Here is a 21,032-nt window from a genome sequence, read left to right as displayed (position 1 = left end):
ATGACCTGGTGATGCCGTGGCTGCACGCCAGGGTCAACAATACTTACAGAGAAATGTTAAGTCACCACTTTCTGTGACATGACTCGGGGCTATGTGCCAGTGATTAACTAGTTCCCTTTTTTTTTTTGCATTTTTGTCTCCACAGGCTACCGCTGATTTCCCTACCCGGCAGTGGGTGGCGAGATGATGTCACGGCAAACAAGGCACAGCATTGTCATGGTGAGTAACTGCGGCGGCACAGCGGCGCGATTAAACAGCAGACAGGAGGCTGCAGAGTTTGATTGCCTTGTTGTTAACATTGTAGCGAATGTGACAGAGACAGATGATTATCCCTCCCTCAGACTCACTAATAGCTCTCAAATTATTGAGAGCAAGGCTGTTAAGAGGATTTATGACAGGTAGTAAGTAGCTGCCAAAACTGTTTTCCTTACTATTATTTAAAGATTTTAGGAGAGAGTGGAAGGAAGAAGGCAGGGTCCAATTATAAACCATGGGCTTCGTTTCAGCCTCAGCACACACACACACGCACACACACACACGAACGTGCACATTGTGGCCCGTTTTATGCACCAAGAAGTGTTTCTGTGATGAAGAACTTCCTCATCAGCTTTGATGTGTATCAATTAGAAATTAATAACTTGAGTTAACACACATTAGTCAAGATTATGCTCCAATAAAAGAGCAGCAACTGAAATAATTGAGGTACTGCTTCCATTTAACAAAGCAGTCTCTATCATGTGATCTGTTTAAAGCCTCTGGGAACCCAAATCAACAAAAACCTTCTACCTGTGATATTTCAGACCATATGTCAATACTAAGAACTGTGTAAAAATATTAGAACTCAACTTTTAACCATTTTCAAATATGTTCAATAACATTTTTCACACTGAGTGTTAAGGGGGCCGGTTTAACCTGATATTTATTACATAATAAGTATCCAACCAATCAGAATGAAACACTGAGTCACATGTTCAACAAAACTACTCTGCTCCTGCTCAGACCGTCTCCTGACGTCTCAGCCAGCTCCCCTCAATGTTGTCTTAACTGTTAGCTTGTTTGCTAATCACGTACTGCCTGGACCAGGACCAGGACCGGTTCACTATCTTTCCCCAGGACCGGTTCACTAACTTTCCCCAGGACCAGTTCACTATCTTTCCCCAGGACCGGTTCACTATATTTCCCCAGGACCGGTTCACTAACTTTCCCCAGGACCAGTTCACTAACTTTCCTCAGGACCGGTTCACTAACTTTCCACAGGACCGGTTCACTATCTTCCCCCAGGACCGGTTCACTAACTTTCCCCAGGACCGGTTCACTAACTTTCCACAGGACCGGTTCACTATCTTCCCCCAGGACCGGTTCACTAACTTTCCCCAGGACCGGTTCACTAACTTTCCTCAGGACCGGTTCACTAACTTTCCCCAGGACCGGTTTACTATCTTTCCCCAGGACCGGTTCACTAACTTTCCCCAGGACCAGTTCACTATCTTTCCCCAGGACTGGTTCACTAACTGTCCCCAGGACCGGTTCACTAACTGTCCCCAGGATCGGTTCACTAACTTTCCCCAGGACCGGTTCACTATCTTTGCCCAGGACCGGTTCACTATCTTTTCCCAGGACCGGTTCACTAACTTTCCCCAGAACCGGTTCACTAACTTTCCCCAGGACCGGTTCACTAACTTTCCCCAGGACCGGTTCACTAACTTTCCCCAGGACCGGTTCACTAACTTTCCCCAGGACCGGTTCACTATCTTTCCCCAGGATCGGTTCACTAACTTTCCCCAGGACCGGTTCACTATCTTTGCCCAGGACCGGTTCACTATCTTTTCCCAGGACCGGTTCACTAACTTTCCCCAGAACCGGTTCACTAACTTTCCCCAGGACCGGTTCACTAACTTTCCCCAGGACCGGTTCACTAACTTTCCCCAGGACCGGTTCACTAACTTTCCCCAGGACCGGTTCACTATCTTTCCCCAGGACCGGTTCACTAACTGTCCCCAGACAGCTCCGTCTGGACCCAGAGCCGGGCTCCTCTGCGTGCACATACTACCCTTCAGCCTCCTCCGCCCCGGGCGTCCCATGGTCCTGATGCCCCAGAGACTACTGAGTGATAAAACTAATAAATGATAGAATTCAGAGTCAGACGGCTCAAACATGCAGGCTGTGAACTCTTTCTTGACCTGTCAATCAAAGAGTTAGGCCACGCCCACATAGTCATGAGTTAGGCCACGCCCACACAGAGAAATGCTCTGACCTGTAATGTAAGATGTTTCTGATCAGAGTTTGTTCAGAGTTGTGGATGTTTATTTTCACTCTGATTTTTGTTGAAGCTTGATTACACATTGAATTTTAAATATTCCATGAATGTTCCCTGAGGCTTTAAGGATGCATATTTGAGAATAAGGTGTAAGTTATTAAATCTAACCCTGACACAGATCCCTGGGAAGCAAAGTTGTCCTCCATCTTCAAAGAATCCACACATTTTGCAGTGTCTCGTATTTCACGCAGCCATCGTCTGCTCTTCGTCTTCTTCCTCGCCTCAGTCGTCTTACATGGTTACAGAAATGTTCAGAACACCCAAACTCCATCAGGGGCTTTGCTTCCATCACGCCACATTAAAAACAACAACGCTGACACATCCACAAACCTCTCCTCGCTCCCTTCTCCCCGTCTCGCTTCATTTTATGCATTTGTTCCAGCATACCTTGTCTAAAAATGGCTTCATTATTCCTTATTTGCACGCTCACACATGCCGTTCTCACTCATTACATAAGCTCACGCTCCTCGCCCCATGTTGGAGCGTTTTTTGGGCTGGTTTTTTTTGTTTTGGCCATGTGACAGGACTTCTCTTCACCAAACAGTCACAGCGGCACAGACTCGTTTGTCCAACTTGTGCTTCCTTTGAAATAGAAGCTGAGCTCTGATTAAAAATAAATGTGGCTAACTTGAGGATGGTGAACGCAGAGAGACGAGGATGCAGAGTGTGATGCTGCATGTTGTTGAAGAAATCAGAGCGAGAGGGACGGCAGAGCGTGCAGCTTTAAATCTGCATCCTGAGAATGTTTGTTATTCAGAGTCACAAAAGATGGAGGGGAAATATCTGCAGTTTATCTTTAATACAACATTTGAACACAAATTATTTGCATGAATATATGAGTGATTTGCACTCATTGTTTGAACTTTATTTCAGTGATAATTTTGAAAATGATGACGCTAATAATGACAGAAATGACTCTGAGCTGGCGCTACACTCCAAACACGCATCCTGTGTAAATTTGGGGTCATACCGATATCTAATGGACTACAGTGATTATTCTAAAGAGAGAAAATGTTTTGACTAAAATCAAAGACTAGCATGTGACTAAAACTACCAGCATTTTCATCTAAAGACTAAGACTATAGGTGCATTTGGACCAAGAGTTCTGGGGTCTTTTACCCCCCAGAACTACTTCCCCCTGAACTAAAAGGTTCCTGGTCCCCCATTGTTGTCTGCGTTTCGATCGCGGGCTGAAGTCCCAGGTAGATTGTGTAAATCAGTCCAGTGACGTATGGAGGAGAAAAAGTAAAAGCACTACACCACCAGACCAGTAGAGGGCAGTAACACAAAGAGGAATGCCATTCAACACAGATGACACCATAGAAGCAGACGGACAGGCAGGTATCATTCTGAGCAACACAACAGTTAGCCTGTTAGCATGAAGAGACTCAGCTGGTCTGTTTTAGATGGTGCTATATTTCATCACAGATGTATTCACTGAATCAAAGAGGAAAAACAAAGAGGAATGACTTTCATCGCAAAAGGGGAAAAAACAATGACTGTGAATGGTTTTTGGAAAAATTTTACAAAAAAAAAATTTTACAAAAAAATTTTACAAAAAGATTTGACAAAAAAAAATTTGGACAAAAAATTTTGAAAAAAAAAAATTTTGAATTTTTTTTTTGAAAAATAAAAATTTGAAAAAAAAAAATTTGAAAAAGAATTTCTGAAAAAAAAAAATTGGAAAATAAAAATTGAAAAATAAAAATTTTGACAAAAAAGTTGACCCGGATTCTGTCCAAAAAAAAGGAATTTTCCTCAAATTTGAAATTGTGCTCCAAAAGCAGAAAAACATGAAAAAAAGTGAATATTTTGCGCCTGCGGTTAAAAACATGTAAAAAGCAAAGAATGAATTAACACAACAGTTAGCCTGTTAGCATGAAGAGACTCAGCTGGTCTGTTTTAGATGGTGCTATATTTCATCACAGATGGATTCACTGAATCAACACGTGAGAGGAGATAAGCGCGAGTAGCAAAGACGTTTCAACACGCCTTTAAAATCCTTTTGAACTCAAAAAGCCGTGATCGCAGAGATCGGACGGTGTTTTGGTTTAAACGGCGACCCTGTTAACTGGAGACTCTCAGCCGGATGCATCCCTCATAAACGTCTTTAGACCATCATTAAATATCTGATGAGGATATTTTGAAATCTTAATAAAAACTAAACTAGTTTGCATTCCCAGGAACTCCCTCTGTGTTTCAACAGCTGTGTAAACTCCACAAACACTGACACGTTCAGCTGAAGGTCTCCAGTTTACAGGGTCACTTTTAAAACTGGAACACCGGGAGGAGAGACGCATTCACGGTGGGCTGAGAGAAGACTACTGTTACAAGCTGCTAAATCAAGAGAATCACAGCTTCTTCTTTTGAAAAGTACACACACATACAAACAAGATAGAACAAATAAAAACTAATGATAGAAAGAGAAATCAAGTGAATCACAGATGTGTGTGATGTTATTGTGGACGGAGGGAGGAATAAAAACACTGAGGTTAATCTACCAATCAGACACGCTCAGCATGGCAGGCCCCGCCCCCTGAAAGTCCTGGGACCTTTGAAAAGTACTACCCCCCTAGCAGGGGCTTTTTAGGGGGGAGATTATCTACCCCTGAACTAAATTTAGACCCTGGGTCCACCGGTCCAAACACACGTAGTTCCTGGGTAAAGTTCCTCTGGTTGAAATGCCCCATATATAAAATAAGCAGTGCTTTATTTCTTCATTTCTCTGAATAGCACATGAAGTTTGAAGGACACCAACGGTCCTCAGATAAAATGTTGTCCTGCAGCAGGAGCAGCAGTTTGTTGTTTAGAAATAATAAACTCTGAGTAGGTGGCTTCAGCAGCGTTGAGGTTGACACGCCTGTAGCGTCTAACACAGAACTCAAAGAGTGATGATGTCACGGTGCTGGCCGTATATTTTTAATGGTTGAAAATGATCATCAACAAGCACCTCCAGCACTCCTCCGCCCGGCCTTCATGTGTTGGTTTTAAACATTTGAGCTTCACTCTGAAGTTTCTCTGAATCAGCTGTTATTTGTTGCGTTGTCTAACATCAGGCTGACTTTGATGAATGTAATTCTGCTGAAGAGGAATCAGTTAGCATCTATGCTATCTTGTCTATTTATAATAAAGTATAAACATCAGAAAAATTAGAAAGCTCTCTATTACAAAATATCTGGAGGATAACTTCCAGTCATGATGTTACAGCGTGCAAATCTCTACAATTACAACAATGTGATTTAAATGTAAATTTGATGGATAAGCTCAGACAGGCGCTGTAAGCCAAGACAATCGTTGCCCGTGGCTTTGCGCTCTTACAGATTAGAGTTTTGGATCCCTGGTTTCAAGCTTTCAAATCTAATTAATCAGATTCACCATACTGACTGAAACACCCCAAAACACAGCGCTGAGTTATGCTTCTGCATATTCAGACTGATGCTGCGTTCTTCTTTAAAGTGTTTGGATAATCAGACAACAAAAACACTCAGAGGAAACACCAACATGTGCTCTCAGAGAAAGTGACTCTCCTGATATGCTGCTGGTGCTTTAACTCCTGCATGATCCTGCAGCTCTCCTGCATAAATCTGAACAAAGCATCACCTCATGCAGATTCATGAGCAGAGTCATTGAAGGAAACACATTTGTAGCTCAGACGAGCTGAAATTTAATTTCCCTGTCGCCTTGGTGAGCCTGGCTGATAATCTGTCTCTGATATGTCAGGAATGATGACATGTATTCGCATAATGTGCACAGATTAGCATTGCTAGGCTCTCTTTGTGGATTGCAGAGGTAATAGCATGTTGGATAGAGCTCCTGCAATGTTTGAACATCAGAGTAAGTGTATGAAGTGCTTTCTTAGACTTGAGGTGACGTGTTGCACATTGTCATTATGATTCATTGGAAGCTGCTCACTCTGTTGTTATTGCAGCTCAGAGATTTGGCCTCTAATGAAATGTATTAACCCACCAAACACAGAATGTTCCTCCGCTTCTCTGCTCTTATTTCTTGTGGTTAATTACTTTGAAGCCCTGGGTTGCAGAATTTTACACAAGGCCAATAAGCTGAGTGAGAAGAATATGGAGGATCAGTGCACAGGACTTTATAACTCTTTATTGAGCGATGAGGGCGCGGCCCTTGGAACAATCGCTCCGCTGAGTGGCATCAACATTAAGCTGCTGTTAGCATGCAAGCCAGCATGGAGCGAGTCATCAGGAGGAGACTGTTAGAGTCAGGAATGAGTGTGTGGATGCATGATGAGCTTTCAGATTACTGATACAAACCCCTTATAGGCTACAGTAGTACAATCTGTGCAGTATGAGCTTCTATTGATCCCTCACTGAACATTAGCACGCTTTAGAGACTTGATCTGTGTTTTATAAGAACTGCAAACTGGATTTTCAGGTTCTTGTTTAGAGCTCTGTGATTGTACTAAAGTTCTTTCTCATGCAACTTAAGATTAAACCTCAACTTGATTTAATTAACAGAGATATTATTTTGATGCTTTGAAAGAAAACTCTTAAAGCTGGGGTTGGTGTTCAGATTCAGATCCACTTTTTGTTCTACTGGATAAAATGATCTTTATGTCCTGATGGTAATCAATACATAATATGTCTACATCCACCGGAGTAAACCTGGGAAAACACCAACCAATCCCTGCCATCAGGAGCCAAATGATCAAACCAATCAGATCCCTTCCTGCCGTTCTGCCCGCCTCCTGCAGAGCGTACATGTCCCCGGCGTTCACTCCCCGCCCCCTGCCTCTGCTTCCCCTGACTCTACTTCCTGCCCCTCTCGCTCCACCTCTGGCCTGTCCCCTCTGACCCCATGAGGGGCTTTGCTCAGGACTGTAGTCCGGATCAGAGTCTAAAAAGCTCTCACCACGGGGGCTCTGACAAGCAGAAGAATGAATGACATTCAATAAGTCCTACAGAAATGAGAAACATTCGTACCATGTGTATTTATGTTTTAAAGTGTGACTGCAGCTCCATTCAAATGAATGTGGGAGACAGAGTTTTTGACCTATACTGCAGCCAGCCACCAGGGGGAGCAGTTTTTGTGGAAGCCTCACTTGCAGCCGAGCATGCTGCACCACTGGTCAAAAAAGGCACCTATAATTGTTATTATTATTATTAGCTGTACAGGAATCATTTCTTATAACTCCTGTTTTGATTATATCAAGTTTAAGCATTCTGCATAAGGGTACGGCTGATTTCATGGACAGGTGGGTGCATTAAAGCAAGCAGTTAACTGCAGTTCATTGAGCGTCCACTAGAGGCTGGCTCTGGAAGTAACAGAAACCACATACACACCCATTCAAAGAGATTATCTTTACAGCAGAAATAAACCTGTTTACAGCCTGCTTCAAAAAACAGTTAAAGTCTGAGTAGCTCACTTCTCTATCAGCACACACTGAACTGAGTGATTTATTTTATAACACAGCAGTTTAGAAGATATTAAGATTACTTGTTTCCATAATGAGAGGCACAGCTGGCTTGATTGACAGATGGGAACACTGTAGCTGTTAGCTAGGAAGCTAAAGGCTTCTTTACCTCCCACTAGCTCCACAGAAGTTATGATGAGTTCAGTAATTCCAATATGGCAGCTACCATCTCAAGGCTTCATAATATCATTGGAAACCGCTGATATACATCCATATTTAAAGGATCCAAACAGTAGAATGTTCTCTCTTTATTTTGACCATGAATAACGGTGAGTCTGTGACTACCTTCAGACGACATCTCAAGTCCCATCATCTACGGTCTGACCTCCGTCCGCCTCACTCTCAAAAACAGAATGAAGTTTGAAAGGACGACGGCTCCACCAGCAGAAGTCAAGAATAACATAAAGCTAAAAACCCTGCCTCTCTGAGACAGCAGTGACCTGCTTTAGTGTTGGCTCAACATCTTTTATTTTTTTCTTCTAAACTCCATCTCTTTTTTACCCTTGCATCCCTCCGCCCCATGACCTCCATCTCTGCCTACTGGCAACTCCACCAAAAAAACAAAACAAGAGCTAACAACACCCTCACTTCTTCCCTTCCACTGGCTCTCCACATCTCTCTCTCTTCTGCACACTGCAAGGCTTTAATTTTGTAGTCAATATATTCAAGTGCCCTAGTTTATCGTCCTGAAACTCGCCTGGCAACTACAGCTGTGCGATGGAAGGGTTTGTGATCATTAAAGGGGGTAAAAAAAAAACAGATAGATTTAACTTAAGTAACCTCCTCTCTTTGATTTAAGGCGAGCTAAGTGGGCCGCCTTCGCCTCCATGTCCAATGTAATTCTGTGCTTCATAGTGTGTCCTCCCAAAAATATAAAAAGGAACAAACATCCTCCAGAAGACTGAGAGGACTGACAATCTGACATACCACAAAGACTAAAAATCTATCCCTGTAAACCTGGGCTCCTCCGCTCTGCACCACAGGCGCTCCTTTATATGCAGGTGGTGGTCGATGGGGAGGAAAACAAGAGCCTTATTTTCCCAAAGCAATCTCTGCTCCTATGGCCGATCACCAGTCTCTGTTTTCAGGCTTTAATTACTGGCTTATTAAACTGTCACGTAAGAAAGACAGAGAGAAGAAGAAGCCAGAGAGAAGGAGAGGGAGAAGGAGAGGGGGAGGGGGAGGGTTGGAGAAATAGGGCACAGGAATACACCGGGCGCAAAAATAAAGATGATCTCTGAGCGAGTGGAGGAGATGGAGAGAGGGGGAGGGGCTGCTGTGGGGGGGGTGTGTGTGGAGCAGGCACTCGTAAATGTGAACGCTGTTAGTGTATAGTGCAGGTAGGTGTGTGTGTGTGTGTGTGTGTGTGTGTGTGTGTGCGCACGGAGGACGGGAGAGTCGATGGGGAGGAGTGTAAATTGGTATTTAACTTCACAGGAGGAGGATTCTGGCTGAGTCAGAGCATTTTTTACCTCCCACTCCTGACCATCACAACTATCACCCTGAAGCATGGGGGACGACATGCAGGATGAGAGAGGGAGAGAGAGAGAGAGGGAGGAGAGGAGAGGAGAGGAGGGAGTTAGGAGGAGAGAGGAGGAGGGAAAGGAAACGGGTGATGAGAGAGGACAGAGAGGAGATGAGGGGAGAAAGGAAAGAGAAGAGGCAAGGAAAGAGGAGAGGATTGGAGAGGAGACAGGAGATGAAAGAGGAAACAGGAAACAGGAAAGTAGAGAGGAGACAGGGGAGGAGAAAGGAAACAGCGTATGAAAGAGGAAAGAGGAAACAGGAGAGGAAAGGAGAGGAGAGGAGAGGAGAAAGGAAAGGGGATGAAAGAGGAGACAGGAAAGAAGGGAGGAGAGGAGATGAGAGAGAAAAGAAAAGAGGAGGAGGGAAAGGAAACAGGTGATGAGAGAGGACAGAGAGGAGATGAGGGGAGAAAGGAACGAGAAGAGGCAAGGAAAGAGGAGAGGATTCGAGAGAAGAGGAGACAGGAGATGAAAGAGGACAGAGGAGACAGGAAAGAAGAGAAATGACAGGGGAGGAGTGGAGAAAGGAAAGATGGGATGAAATAGGAAAGAGGACAGAGGAAAGAAGAGAGGAGACAGGGAGAGGAGAGGAGAAAGGAAAGGAAAGGGGATGAAAGAGGAAACAGGAAAGAAGAGAGGAGAAAGGAAAGATGGGATGAAAGAGGACAGAGGAAGGAAGAGAGGAGACAGGAGAGAAGAGGAGAGGAGGACAGAGGTTAAAGACAGCAGCTAAAGAGTCCCATCACGGTTAATGCGTCGTTCCTTCACCTCTTCACCTCTTCACCTCTTTTTTTCTGTAAAGATGGAGTGATCATTATTTCATAAACAGCTGTAAGTTATTACGACTGTGATTCAATCAGTCATGGATCCTATCGTGCATCGATGTGCAGCATTCTGATATTTTCTTTGCATGTTTTTGTATCTGAACATTAAGACAGACAGTCTGAGTTAAATGCATTACACAACAGAGCACCATACAGTACACCAGCCTCCTCATGAACGTCCTCCTCTGTACGTATCTGCATACCTTTTTGTACGACGTCTCTGTGAATGAAGTGTTCCTCATCAAAACAACTGATGCATTGGAAGCAGGAATAATTTCACACAGTATGCTCGGGCGTTCGCAGGTGTTTCATTCGATCAGGGATGGAACGTCTCAGCAACAATAAAAAAGTATTGGCATTTTGCTTTTATTGCTTTTTGTCTCCCTCCATCTTTTCCTTGATTAAACCAGGCGGGTGGTGACAAGCGTCCCCGTCCCTCCGTGGCGTCATTTCTTTTCATGAATTCCGAGGGATTGGATAACGGTTTAATTTGCTTTGGTTTTCTATTAAACCTTTTATTTGATGTGACCGTTACCACGGCGCCGTTTGGGGGCTTTCACACACAAAACCTCCCGACGCCGAGCCAATATTTCCACACGCGTGTCCCCGCCTCTCTTTGAAGTGGATTTGAGTAAAAGAACAGCTTCTCTGTTTAACTCTGCAACAACAACACAACACAGGAACTCTGCTTATCATTACAGACTCCTGACACAACACTAAATGTAACTCAGAGACAAACTGTGCACGGTGTTCATCCACAATGACGCATGTCTTCAGCGGATGGAGGAATAATAATCCCTTTGTGCAGCCTGAAATAATTTCACATCCTAGGGACTCCATCTTTTTTTTTTTTTCAGTCATTCTCTTCCCTCTGTGTTGTTGTTGCAGCAGTATCTATTTTGGTTGTGTGTAAGAGTGTGTAGGAGAGCAGTTGAGGATTAAATTATGCTTTAAGTCTCCATCCGTAGCCCGGAGTGTCTAAAGATAGCACAGCGGCGCACTCTGCACTCATGCTATAAGGGAAATCCTTTGGCTTGTCAAAGAGTGACTGTGCTTCCATGAGAGGTTTAGATCTATATATTAATGTATACGACAAGCGTGAGTCTCTGTGTGTTTTGTTTCGCTGACTGTTTCCGCTCGCCGGGTCACTTCCTCTCAAACTGCGATGCCTCCAGATTCGCCACATCAAAGACTCATCTGCAAACTGTGGAGCTCCGTAATCGGGAGAGGGCCACTGATGTGTCCCTGGGCTCTCTCCACTCAAACTGAATCACACAGGCGGGCGCACACAGACAACAGGGCTGCACGCCATGGCTTTTGGAAGGTCACTCTAAGAATAGCCTTCAATACATAAAAAAAAAAAACCCCACCACAGAGCAGATCCAGTGGAGAGTACACTGAAATGTGCATGCAGGCAAATGGACACACAGGAGCATGCATTAATTCATGGACACGGGCGCAGACCAAAGCACTCTGAACGCTGCTGTCAGATGCACACAGATATGTAGCGCTGGCTGATGCACATGGCGTACATTTGTTCTTGCTAAAAGGACAGATAATTAACCGCCTCATGTCTTACTTAAAACCACTCAGCGATGCTGGTCGAAAAACAAGAAGGGAGGATAGCAAATGGCATCAATTTTCCTCTGTGGAAAGCTTCTTGTACCATTTTGTCCTCCTGTGTTCTGAGGAGGCGGCTAACGGCTGCAGACACATCTGTGTGATTGTTTCTGATATTTGATGCAGATGCACCAAACAGTGATGCAGCTTCATCAGCATCATCATCATCATTGGTATCAGTATTGTTGAATCTGTGGTTTGCAAAGGGAAGCTAACACTTGCAGAGCTAGCACCACCAGCCTCAGGTCCTCCTCTTTGCAGGTTAACATCCACATGCCTCCCCTGGTGATGCATCGCTCTGGTGGAGTAGACACAGCTTACATACAACTTTATGTCCATTTTCCAGTTCAAAAAGCTGCCAAGCCTCACTGTGAGACGCCTTATTCATCATCTGTGCTTGTTTACATCCGGGTAGTTAAGCATCATAGCATCCTAGCATTACAGCAATAGCTTGAGCTAGCGGCAGGACAGCTTGGACACAACATATGACCGGCATTTTGTGCCGACAATCATAAAAATATGAATAATTTGTTGAGCAGACTTGTAACACTCATGCTGACGAGTCATTTAGACGACTAAGTGCACACATACTTTAAATATGTATAAACATGGAGTGACTTTATTCAAACTGGAAGGAGGGAGAACTCTAAGCTAATTGGATAAACTTTAAGATATTCCTCCATCAATTGGAGGACACATTTTTGAAGACCTCTGGAGTTGACTCCTCTCCAGCCGTGGGGAAGGTTTCTAGCGGAAACATGTCGTGGTGGATATGGATATTATGGATAAGGTGGTATATAGATACGCTTTGGTCTGTGGACTGATAGTGTTGCTGTCTCTGTCTTGTCAAATGTTGTTGTGAAGGTCTGTACATGTGCTGCCTCACTTTAGAAAAAATAAGGAAAGAAGGAAAAACTAAATATTTGTATTAAAGGGACAATAACAAAAATAATTCAAAAAATTGGATACACTGAGACACTTCAGTAAATCAGTTTGTTATTCATTTAGGAGAAGGTAAACCTTTTTAAAGGAACAGTTTACACTCAGGGATTGTTTTAACATGATTTAACTCATGGTACATATCTAGTGCTGTGAAGATAGACATTACAGAGACTGTGTTTAATACAAAATGTAGATCCCACAAATTTAACTTTATAAAAAGGTAACCACCAGACTGATGCATTTGGATGTTATTGATCGACTTCATTTATTCTAAATTCAGGTTTTTTAAATAATATATTTCCTTGACTGATTCATCACAAAAGATGATGTTATTATTACCTCTGTGTCCTGATTTATTATATTTATAATTATACAATATTTTATTTTATTATATCTTATAATATTCATTTATTATTATTTTATTATAATTGTAATGTTTTTATATATTGCATTTATGTTTTATATTTTATAATATTGATATATTTATATTATTTATAATATTTTATAATAATCTTTATACTATTTACTTATTATTATACCATATTATATTTGTATTGAATGTAATTATTAAATATTTAATTTGTATTATATTTTTTTAAATTAATGTATTATTTGATTGTATTATAGTTATAATACTATTAATATATTCTTTATCAATTTATTGCATTTATGTTTTATATTTTATAATATTGATATATTTATTTATTCATTATAAAATATATAATATTTATTTTTATATATTTTTATAATATTGATTTATTATTTTATCATATGTATAATATTTTTTAATATTCTTTATAATATTTACTTATTATTATATCGTATAATATATATTTTATTAAATGTAATTATTAATCATTGTCAGAAATGTGCTAATCTACAGCTCTGTGAAGTATTTCTCATTAAGACCTCTTGATAATCCATCAATCACAGTTTTCTTAATTAACAAGTTTAATAGAATTAAACTAAAATTTCATCAAAGTAAAAAACTGAACAGTTTTTTTATTATTTAAGTCCCAGGATCTAAAAAACTGAATGAATCACTTTCTGAGGTCACACAGCATTTAAGCTAGCTCTGGTCTAAAAGCTAACCCTTTCCTAATATTGTGTTCATTTAAAATGATCTGAGTTTATTCAGAGTTGTTTGTTTTATAACTCAGACTTAAGCTTCCTCAATAAACCCTTAAACATATCAAATCCACCCATTTTACTCAAAGCCTCACACTAACACTCTTAAAACTTCCAACATGGACTCCACACTCCACCATTTTATCCTCTTCCCCCTCTTCTATCATCTGTCTGCTCCTCCTCCTCCTCTCTCTCTCTCTCTCTCCCTCTCTCTCTCTCCCTCTCCCTCTCTCCCTCTCTCTCCCTCTCTCTCTCTCCCTCTCCCTCTCTCTCTCTCTCTCTCTCTCTCTCTCTCCTCTCTCTCTCTCTCTCTCTCTCTCTCTCTCTCTCTCTCCCTCTCTCTCTCTCTCTCTCCCTCTCTCTGCCCTTGTCTGCACTCTGATGATCATCCCTGAACTCCAGCCTGGCAGATGGGTGAGAACACAGCTCCCAGCATCGGGCTGCAGCGAGTCACCGAGGGGTTAACTTCACAGCCACGTCATCTGAGCACCTACTGCCTCGCCTGTCCCACATTCACATCCTCTGTGTCTCCTTTAGCTCCTTCACTTTCTGTCCCCTGCTGTCCTTTCCAGGCTCCTTGCTTGTCATGGAGCAGTCAATGTGATTTTTTTATATAAATATAGTCTGGCCCTGAGATTGTGTGAGTGCATGAAAGTGTGCTTGTGCTTGTGTGTGTGTGTGTGTTTGTAAATTCAGGTATAGGCTCCCAGGCAGTGCAGGCGGTCCTGATGTGAAGTGACATGTTAAGAGAGCAAGCCTTTGGACACAGGCTGAGGGAGGGAAGAGAACAGACAACAACAGACATGGCTGTTATAAAAAGCTGCAGCACCGCTGCATGGAGGAGCAGATGGCATGTCACCGCGCTGCCCCTTTAACTCACAATATCACTCAGTCGCTCTTTAATCACGCACTGATTTCTACTTCATGCAGTTATTTTTACTGAAAAGGGAAAGTCAGAGAGTGAGAGCACAGATGTGTTAATATGGGAGAGCAGCGCTGAGACACACTAACCCTGGGAGACATGGGCTTGTCTCATAGTATGAAAGAGAAGCTCTTCTTCTGACTGTTTGCTTCAGTCGTCAGGATCAGGCCAATTCACCTGTCTGCTTTGCTTACTGTTACGCTTCCCTCCGCTGCCTCACCTGACCCGCTTCAACCCGCTTCAACTGACTCTAAAAAGAGTTGTTTAAAAAGAATAACTGTAGCTAACTTTAGCCTTCCAGGGGCAGGGCAAAGACACAGAGGCCTTCAGCTGGCAGGGACTCAGAGTCTTGTTTCTGCTCGTGGACAATGCATGGGTGTGCTCAGCAGAAGGAGAGTTTGGCCCCGCGGGTCGTTTGGTTGGAGGACAGTCTCACAGCTCAGTGCTTGATACTGCATCCAAGGTTAGAGAGAGCAGCACTGCTCAGAGCATCATTCTAGGTCAGGGTATAAAAAAAACCCTGTTCTTAAAACTGTTTTGAATTAAAAACCATCCAAATGCTTTCACTTTTACACCATTTAATGTTTCAAATAAATAACATAACACCCAAAATAAGACACGCCTGCTCCCTCTGAATGATGGTCCATGACTCAGGGGAATAGTTCAGTCTGTCTGCAGAGATTCAGCCGTCTCTCCCCTTCTGTGGGCGTCAATCATTGAGCGGTGATGTGAAGCTCTCTGTCAACACTCCACAGGTCGGGACGAAGGGAACACATACAGGGACCGGGTGACTCTGCTTACTGTCTGTCTGCAGCTGATGTAATCGTTAGTAAAAGTAATGCTGGTTTTCAGTGACTTGTGGAGTGGAGCACTTTGAGTCAAGTCTGGGTTTTGTGAGAGCGTCACAGGACGAAGAGCTGCAAACAAACGGTACCTGACAGCCTGAGCACGTTCATCAAAGTTTAACCTCTGAGAAACAATTAGAGAATAACTGTGTGTGCATTTTGTTTAACAATGCATGCTCTCTACACTCCTATCAACCAACACTACTCTCTGGTTTGCTCTTGAAAGCTTAATATATGTTTAGTTTATTTTTCTTAGTTTCTTAGTTTAGGTTATTGCCAGAGGAAATATACCACATCACATTGGTCTGTTGTCTCATAAACTTCAGTATTTGATGATATAATCAAACATAATAACAGATATTATATCATATTGAAAAGTATGAAGGTAAATGTGTTGCAAAATGCAAAAGCTTGTAATGCGAGAAAGCACGTTTGTGAAGTTACAGGGACTGATTTGAGAGGTTGTAATCAGGGAGTTGTGGTTGTACTGGAAAATGGACTCATGTCAAAAATAAATAAATGTTAGATTAAAAGTTTGCAGCTGTCATTTTGTATTTGTAAAAATCAATCTACACGTGTGAATATTTTTTTGTGACTTCACATTCAGAACACGGGTGTGTGAATATTTTCAAAATACGAGTTTACATTTTTTCCACAAGCTCCCATGTAGTTATTTGTTTTCTGTAGCTTCAAATTCAGCTCTTACATGTTTGAATTTTTTTTTTACAAGTGAAAATTTTCCAAATGCAAGTTCAGATTTTTGATCCACAAGTTCTCAAATCGTATTCTGCAGGTTCTCACATCAGGTGTACAAGCTTGTGCATTTTGCAACATATTTACCTTCATAGAAAAACCAAAGTATAGAAAACATTCTATACAACCTAAATTGTCTTAATCCTTCTTATTATTTGAAAGACATAATTCCCCTTGAACAGCGACACCTAAAGATATAATTCTAAATCTAGAGATACTAAGAAGGTGACTGGACACATTTCTTTAAAGCTCCAGTAGGGAACTTCTGTTACTGCTTTTCTTAAACAACAAATCTCATCCTGCTTTCTTGTAATAATAATAATAATAATAATAATAATAATAATACATTTCATTTATAAAGCATTAAAGTGCTACAGGCTCACAGTAAAAACAAACTTGAACTTTTTCTTAAAAGGATTACTTAAACTAAGTTAAAAGCCTCTTTAAAGAGGAAGGTCTTTCAGTGTTTCTTAAAAGCATCCACGGTCTGTGGGGTCCGGAGGAGGCTGGGCAGGGAGTTCCACAGACATGTTGCAGCAGCACAAAAGGCCCGGTCTAACATGGTCCAGAGCTTGGTTCTGGGAGGCTGGAGGAGGTTCTGATGTGCAGAGCATGAACTCAGGGTTGGGGTTTGCTGGGTGAGGAGTTCTTTGAGGTATGGTGGGGCGTTCCCATAGATGCAGTGATGGGGGATGACTGCGACTTTGGAGTTAATTCTTGCAGTGACAGGAAGCCAGTGAAGTGTGCGGAGTACTGGGGTGATGTGTAATACTGGAACGTAATGCTTCATGTGAGTCTTTGCATTGGTAAATTAAAAAAGAAAGCTGTTTCTGCAGCAGACGGTTAATAACTCATTTTCCCAACACTCAACCGCAGCGATGATTTCAGATATTAAAGGTGACATTACACTTTTTAATGGTTCTCTCCCTGAAATCTGTGTCCCTGTCTACAAACCCCCTGACAAGTCAAAGAATCCATTCTGCCCCTGTTCTGATTTCTCCACCTTTCTGTAAATGTGTGCTGAAACCAGCCGTTTCAGTTTTCAGTGTTTTTCATACGTCACAACGCCATCCGGTCTGTAACAGGAAGTCAGAGCTCGGAGCTTGTTCAGCCCATAGACTGTATAAAATACAACTCAACCCCTCCTCCGTTTTTCATTCCCTGCACACATGTGTGCTAACAAGGAGCTTAGGAGGGAGGCATGCTAGTTGGAGGCTGTCTTAATAAACACAGAGGTCGCTTTGACTCCCCACGTCTGCAGATTTGAAGATCTAGTGGATGATTTTTATTTATCATGGAAAAGTGCTAGCGCTAGTTAGCATAGCCACATAGCTACATGTTGGTAGCTGTGTACCAAGACACACGTCGACATGCTGACAAATAAAACAACAAGAAACACTAAATCTGTGCCCAATGGTTCAGAAAGGTCCTGCTGCAGGCGCCTCTCCATCAGGATCAGATTCTGGATCAGATTCAGAGGGTTGAAGTAACGCGGGTCTGTGAGCAGCCGTGTATATTCAGCCAACATGTAAACATTAGATCAACGTGCTGGACGGCCGAGGCCACGCCCACTTCCTGATGGGGGCGTGGTCAGAGAGCTCATTCTCATTTAAAGGCACAGACACAGAAAACAGCCTGTTCTGAGCAGGGCTGAAGAAGAGGGGTTTACAGGCAGACCAGAATCTGATTTCAAAGTGTTTTTATGAGCAATAAACTTTAAAGACATGTTTTGGGGACCTCTTAGACCAATATATGTTGATGAAGAAGAGCGTAATATGTCACCTTTAAAATGAGTATATAGAAATAACCAGTCTTGTTCCTGGTGATCTGTTTGTTATTGTAGGTCATATGGATGCATCTGTGTTCATTTCAGCCTGTAAAACTCCTTATTGTAGCTTTAACTGGATGCATCATTAAATGCAGCAGTGATGGTTTTTTTTTTTTAGTTTGAAAGCATTCATTGAAGAATGCATCCTGATAAAAGTATCTCAACAGAACAGTTTTAATATAAATGCGTTATCAGAATATGTTAAACCTGTGCGTATAATGACTCAGCAGTTTCAGAAACCCTCGTGCATTTCCAGCACGCCGACCACACGACGAGAACCTGAGATGACTGCGTAATTATAAGGCCCTAACTGACTGCTTTTTGAGACAGATGTTGTGTTCATGAATCTCCAAGCAGGTCAGATACCCAAACTGACTGCAAAATGAGACAAGAGGTCTCTTAGCCACAGTCAAGGTTCTCTGCTCTGACAAGAGAGCAGATGGCTGTTGGTGGGAATAACAAACCAGATCAGAGAGAGAGAGAGAGAGGACGCTGCAAATTCTCCACTCCAGCTCATCCTCCTACGCAGATTGCCTTTTCATGTTTTCTCTTGAAAAATGTTTTTGATTAAAACAAAAAGGAACATTTGGGTTGTTTTTTTTTTAATCACCTTGCAACAGTGCAGTTCAAATATTTCGGTTGCACAACGCACACGGCGAAAAACACTCCCTGCCTCCCCGAGCGTGTGAGCCTTACGTTGAAGTGACACTCTGTAGAATTGGAGCGAATTACAGAACGACTGGATGGACCCGGTTACTCCCATGGCTATGATGTGTTAAAGTGCATACAAGCGTGTTTTTGTGTCTTTTGGCTGCAGCTCTGTGAAAAGTGAGAATTTCACTGTGAAGTATGAAAGTGCATAAAATCTGTAATGAGATTTGTTTAATTTCTCAAGCGTGTGTTTCATAAGAGCTTCCTGTTTGTGATGAGGGTTGTTCGTCACCTTAACAGAGCCTCTCAGTGACACAATGTGCACTTCAAGTTAAAGCTGCTGTGAGGAATTTTTGATTTATACCAATTATGGCGCCCCATTGTGGACTAAGTGATACCTCTTATCTCTTGTTCTGTACATGCAAAAGTAGTGTTTTCAACAAAAACCTCACCCTGCTGTCTCCTAACAGACACATGTATCACTCAATGTGATTATTTGCCATGAAAACAGCAGAAAAAGGATGTTTCTAAAGCCAAATGTCAATCATGTGGTCTGACACCTACCCCCTCTGAGTGGTTTAAGGCATTAAAAATGACCGGTGTTGTTGTTTATGGTTGTGTTTGCTTTTGAAGGTCATAAAGAGGCATCAGTGTTGGTTTCAGTCTGTTTCTCAGCTGGTGAAAAACTCCTCATAGTGCCTTTAAAGGAAGACTTCATATTTGCTTTCAAAGATGTTGCAAAGCTATAAAAGAAACAAATCCTGTAAAAGAAAGCATCAAAATCTGAACACAATTACCCTTTTTTCCCATATTTTCTCCCTAAAGAGGCTTTTATTTTGAAAGGACAGCCACGCATTAAACCAGGGGTTGCCAAACTTTTCAACCCGTGACCCCCAAAATATAGGTGCCAAAGACTCCTGACCCCCCCTGTCCCTCAAAGTGATTTAATGTGTCTTCATTTAGCTGGTCTGCAGAAAATGACCCTCCCTATATGAGCATGTGTCTGTGTTTCCTGTTATGAATGAACCTGCTGCTACTGATGCTTTAGATAATTCACTGTTCACTAACTCTAAACTCAGGAGTCATCTGGAAACAAAGAAAGGCAGAAAACTCATTACACTTTATATTTTCAAGGTTTTATTTCATGGTTAGCTTCTGTTTATGTCAATATTTCTAACTATAATGGGTAAAATGTACTGCTTTTAGATAACTTGATAAAAACAACATTCTGAAGACATCTCACCACCCCCCATTTGTGTCTTGTGTCCTGACCTCCACTTTGAGAACCCCTTAGTGACACAGTATACACTTCAACTTGAAGGGAGACTTCATATTTGCATGTTGCAAAGCTAGATCTCCCAAAATAAATAAATTAATGTGCAGAAAAGCATCCAAAGCTGAACACAGTTTCCCTTTTTCCCCATATTTTTCTCCCTAAAGAGGCTTTTATTTTGAAAGGACAGCCACGCACTAACCGAGCAGACATGCCGAGCTGCAAATCATAGTAAGAATAATGACCTTTCTGCAAAAGTCTGATACAATAACTTAACTTTCTGCAGCCTCCCAGCCCACGGTCTATTCTAAAGAGATGGAGCACAGCCAAAAAACATCCATTCACAGCTGATCGATACTCACATAACAGAGAGATTAGGATGAATTGAATAACTCGTAATAAAAGCAGATTGAGCTGAAGCTAAAAGAGAAAAGATTGCCACCTTCACCCCGGTGTTTACAGAGGGATATATAACCGCTCTCCTATCTGAATCATTTATAAAGTCTTAAGTGTTTAGGAGAGAAACGCTGAAACGGCTGTATATCTTTGTAGGCAATTCAAGGAAAGGGATTTGTAAAGGGTCTTTAAGTCACACAAGTGTATTAGACTCCTATTTTTACATGTTCAGTCACTTCCTGTGGATGCTGCTGGAATGAGAATAAACTCCTCTGGACAGAGTTCATGTCTGCAGCAGTTTTTCCTCGGCCTCACATCACAGACGAGCTTAAAGGATGCTAACATGCACAACACACTGACTCCTCATGAATGAATCCAGCCAGCATGCCATAAAACTAATGATGATTTCACAAAGTCAGGGTAATGTATAGTGACTGAGTGAGTGGGTGGTTATGGGAAACAGAATCCTGACAGGGTGAGACTAGACTCTGACTGGAAGCAGTGTTCTTATCCTGCCTTCCACTGACTGGCAGATGCAGAAAATAGCAGCAGCAGCAGCAGCAGCAG

General features: G+C 42.1%; 1 protein-coding gene and 1 long non-coding RNA gene across 2 annotated transcripts in view; one reads left to right on the top strand and one right to left on the bottom strand.

Annotated features, from left to right (window-relative positions):
• Window positions 1–21,032, bottom strand: part of gabrg2 (gamma-aminobutyric acid type A receptor subunit gamma2) — a 78,575-nt gene that overhangs the window by 20,694 nt on the left and 36,849 nt on the right.
• The window catches only part of LOC117813285, a 109,265-nt gene that overhangs the window by 57,259 nt on the left and 30,974 nt on the right, over window positions 1–21,032 (top strand). The window contains exon 2 of the long non-coding RNA XR_004631387.1: window positions 146–219. This is a non-coding gene — a long non-coding RNA (uncharacterized LOC117813285). The remainder of the gene's footprint in view (window positions 1–145; window positions 220–21,032) is intronic.

The sequence above is a fragment of the Notolabrus celidotus genome, chromosome 5 (assembly GCF_009762535.1).
Source record: "Notolabrus celidotus isolate fNotCel1 chromosome 5, fNotCel1.pri, whole genome shotgun sequence".
Lineage (NCBI taxonomy): Eukaryota > Metazoa > Chordata > Actinopteri > Labriformes > Labridae > Notolabrus > Notolabrus celidotus.
Note: the sequence above shows the minus strand (reverse complement) of the source record. Positions and strands in the feature narration are given on the sequence as shown.